Here is a 4,578-nt window from a genome sequence, read left to right as displayed (position 1 = left end):
AAAAGGATTATTATTATCTAAAACTTGAAGTCTTCTTGAATTAATTAGGGAAAGTGTGAAATCTTTTTTTTTAAAAGACAGTTGCCTCTATTGCTTGTTGCGTAAGTAGGAGCAGGGCTATTTTTGAGCAGGAACGCACAGGAACGGAGTTCCGGCTGGCTTCGGAGTTGGCCACACCCACTATAGCCCAAACCTCTCCGTGGGTGGCTACAGAGGGAAGGGGCGCCCGGGCAAGCCAGGGGAAGGCAGTTTAAATTGCCTTCCCTTTCCTCCAAGGGCTGGCTTGCCCGGGCTCCCTGCAGCCGTGGGGCGCCCGGGCAAGCCAAAAGAAGGCATGGGGGTGTGGCCTAATATGCTAATGAGCTGCGCTGTCAGGGTGTTACCTAATATGCTAATGCATTTCTGCTGTTGGGTGTGGCCTATTATGCTAATGAGTTCCTCCTGGGCTTTTTCTACAAAAAAAGCCCTGGTTATTGGGTTTGTTTCTTTTGAAGGGGAAGTGATGTGTTGTGGGTGAGGACATATTTTACCTCAGAAAACACCAGGTTGCATATGCAACTGACAGTTCCAACTGTCTCGTGGGTGGGGGAGTTTGAGGTGCGGAATGGTGTGAAATCCAAGCAGCTTCTATATGCAAATGACCTTGAAATGCTGGTCCAATCAGAGAAGAGTAGCCTAGGCTGCAGTGGGTGGGAGAGAACTCAGGCAACACAGCTAGTGGATAGGGACAGCTTCTGAGTGACACATCAGGGAGCCAACTGATTTTGGCAAGCATAGAACTTTGCCACTCCAAAACTCTTTTACATATAAGGAAGGATATAGGATGTTATTACTAGGTAACCACAAGAGTCTTCTTTCATTGTCATTATGTGGTACTAGAACTCCGCTCATCCCTAGATTTTATCAAGAATATAGAGTCCGCAAAATGTACACATTTTGGGTTCAGAGGTTATACAGCCATATTGATTAGCATCACATAGAGGACTGGTTTGCAGCAGCTAGACTTTGCTTCAGTGTACTCAGCCTATGTATCTCCATCTGGGCTGTTCAGTGACATTAAGCAGACATTTCTATTATCCAGGAAAATATGACTGCCTGATTTTTTTTGTAAAAAAAAGCCCTGACCTTTCTCCCATCTTCCCTTCATTTTCCCACAACAAAGATGGTCTACTTTAAAATGTCACGGAAGGTGTAAAAACTTAATCTCTGATCTGTCATATAAGCTAGAGATTCATTGCCAATGCAAGATTTTGCTCAGCTGATAATGTATACTCAAGAATGCTACCTTGGGAATATCTTCCTTAACTAACTGAGAGATGAGGCCTGAAAACGAGGGAGAGCAGGACAACACACACTTTACTAAACTTCCACTTCATGTGTCAGTACCTGGAAGTCCTAAGCTTTTATCCCCTCTTCCCACCCCCCATACAATCTGGAAGGTATCAAGGATACATTGTCAGACTATAGAAAACATTTAACAAATGGTTTGTTAACAGAAAAATGCAATCCCCCCCCAGGTATTTTAGACGTGGGCTTCATGTTTGCTCTACAAAACCTAGCTTATTGTAGTAGAAAATATCCTTTCCAATTCCCTCTCCTCCAAAACAGATGCTTAACTAGATTTGTGCAGCAAAAATCCCACACTTAGTTGAAACCAATGACAAATCTTAGACTTTATCCTTCCTCCTTTAGTTTTAATTCTCTCACCATTAAGGTTGGGTTGCCAACCGCCAGATGGGGCCTGGAGATCTTCCAGAATTACAACTGATCTCCAGACTACAGAGATCAGTTCTCCTGGAGAAAATGGCTGCTTCTGGAGCGTGGACTCAATGGCATTATACCCTGCAGAACTCGCCCCAGAGTAGCCAATCCTCCAAGAGCATACAGAGCTCTTCTTACAGGGGCTACTGTAAGCTCTTGGAGGATTGGCTACATTAGGGGTGTGCATAGAAATATTGATTTCTAAAAGCCCCTGCCTTCCCCTTGGATGTCTTGCTGATATCATGCTGTGTTGTATTTCCTGTTGAAGCCAAATGGCCTGCACATTTGGCCGGAGAAGCTTTATAGCCCTGCCATATAACCACATATTTCTTCACACTTCCATGCTGGAAGCTAGGCCAGCATGTCAGAAGGCACGTAGCCGATGGACGGGCTGGAGTTGGGAGCCGTGTGACTGCAGGCGTGGTTTCCAAACCCCCAGCCTATCCCCAGTTGTCCCCATGACAACCTAAAAGTTGGCCACACACCCTGCTACTCATGATTGGCTGATGGCCACGGCTAGTCATGATTAGATTGGGGTTTAATTGTCTGATCCCTTGGAAGAGAACTATGTTCTCGCTCTCTCTACTTGTTGAATTCCACCTAGGAATGTTGTCCCAAGTGGAACAAAGACCTCCTTTGTGAAGCTGAGCACATGGCTGGTGCACAAGGGGAATTTTCCCTCAGAATCCCTTGGCACCTAACTGGACTGTATACCTGGACATTCTTGGGCTATGGATCATTCTGGTAATTATGCATATCTCTTACTGTGTAGTGAAGGCAAAAACTGCCCAGTCTTTCTTGTTTTGAAATCCTTATTAGTCTAATTGCAAAACTCTGAACTGAATAAAATATTATTCTTGTTTCTAACTTGTTTGATGTTGTAACTGGATTCCAAGGCTAAACTCCTGTGCCTTCTCCTCACCATACAGCTACCTCCGTAAAATTAAATGTGCAGCTCTGGGATTCTGGTGGCTATTGTTCTGAATACAGAGAGGGCAGCCTACCTCTCTGGGTTGTTGTTAAATGTACTGAAAAATATAGGTTTCCCCCTCATTCCTAGACAGGCTGGGGGGCAGAAACCTATACATGGTGTGTCGCCTAATATGCAAAGGAGCTCCTGCTACAAAAAGAGCCCTGACTGTAAATTGAACAGAGAAGGCAACTGTAAAGTTACAAGCATGGCACAGGGAAAGTGAGAATCTCTTATCTTCCCCCAATACCATCTCCCTAAAAGAATGCACTGCTCTCTGCTGTCTTGAGTCCTGCTAGGATAATTTTAAAATACAGTTACCTGAATTGGGCCAGACCTCCCCCCCCCCACACACACCTCTCATATTGATGGTGTATAAAGAATTCACGGAGGGGGATTTCTGATCAGGAAAAAAAACACACCAAATAACAGTATGGGGGTTTATTAAATGATACAAATTCCAGTCATAATGTTCTAATACAACACATAATAAGTTATTTAGAATGTTCAGGTTTTTGGTCGACAAAAACAAGAAAACCCTCACTTTTGACTTAAACACCTGCACACACACTTCTACTTAATAAACATAATACAGCATAGATTTTTTAAAAAGAAAGAAAAGATCCGGATAATACTGTGATATGAACAGACTATCACAGCTTTCCTCATCCAATCTTTTTCTACCCAAACTCTACCGCCTTTAAAAGTAGATTACTAAAAGGAACTAGAGAGGTTTTAAAACAGAAAACTCTATTTGGCCACATAAATAAACAGACAAACAGAAATACAAGGACCCCATATTACAAGGACACAATAGGGAGGGATTCAAAGAAGTTAGGCAACCCGAATTCCATGCTGCCTGACTTCTGTCATGAATTTGCAGTTGTATTGCTAATTGTATTAGGAGAAACTAGCACAAAGCAAATACTCTGCCACTGGTTGCATAAGGTTCAAGGAAATTCACCTATTTTGAACATGATTCTTCAAACACAGAAAATATGCTGAATGCCAAATTTGCGCAACAATTTAAATCACAATTTTGTACTCAGTTAAAGGTTGCATTTCCTTGAACATGGATTACATTTGACCATATGCACTAATCATTCTAATGTAGTAAGTCAGTCCCTGTTGTCTGTAACATGCCACTGGTAAATGCCATTCCAGTTTTGTCTAGTGGATGCTCCATTTTAAAATATTGCTGGTGTACACAGATGTACACTAGACTTCATGCTCTAGAACTTAAATATCCAAAGGGAAACAAAGAGGCAAGTGAGAAAAGATATTCCCTGCTGAAGATATAAGGTAAATATGTGTTCCCAAATGGATGTTTTCAGGAAGGGAAGATGTGGAACTTAGGGAAATAATGGTAACAAGGGAGGAAGTTCTAGAAGATACAGAGAAATTGCAGACCAACAAATCACCAGGACCAGATTGTATCCATCTTAGAGTTCTTAAATAACTCAAATGTGAAATTGTTGATCTTCTAAGACACTAGTTCCCAAAGTGGGCAATACCACCCCCTTGGGTGCACTGGAACAATCCAGGTGCAGATCCACAAACTGCATCTTTTTGTCCACTTCTTGAAGGTAGATTTCCAGGGGGGCAGTGAGTACTTTTTTTCTGATAAGGGGGTGGTAGGCCAAATAGGTTTGTATGCAACATGTCCTTAAGATCAGCATCTGTACCAGAGGATTGGGGAGTGGTCAATGTAACTCCATTTTTTAAAAAAGGGGTCAGGTGGGATGTGGGAAATTACAGGCCAGTTAGCTTAACGTCTGTTCCAGGTAAACTGATGGGAAGCATTATTAAAGATAAAATTATCATGCATATAGAAGAACAAGTCCTGC

This window comes from Gekko japonicus, unplaced genomic scaffold, assembly GCF_001447785.1.
Source record: "Gekko japonicus isolate JY-2015 unplaced genomic scaffold, Gekko_japonicus_V1.1 scaffold327, whole genome shotgun sequence".
NCBI classification, from domain to species: Eukaryota; Metazoa; Chordata; class Lepidosauria; order Squamata; family Gekkonidae; genus Gekko; species Gekko japonicus.
Note: the sequence above shows the minus strand (reverse complement) of the source record.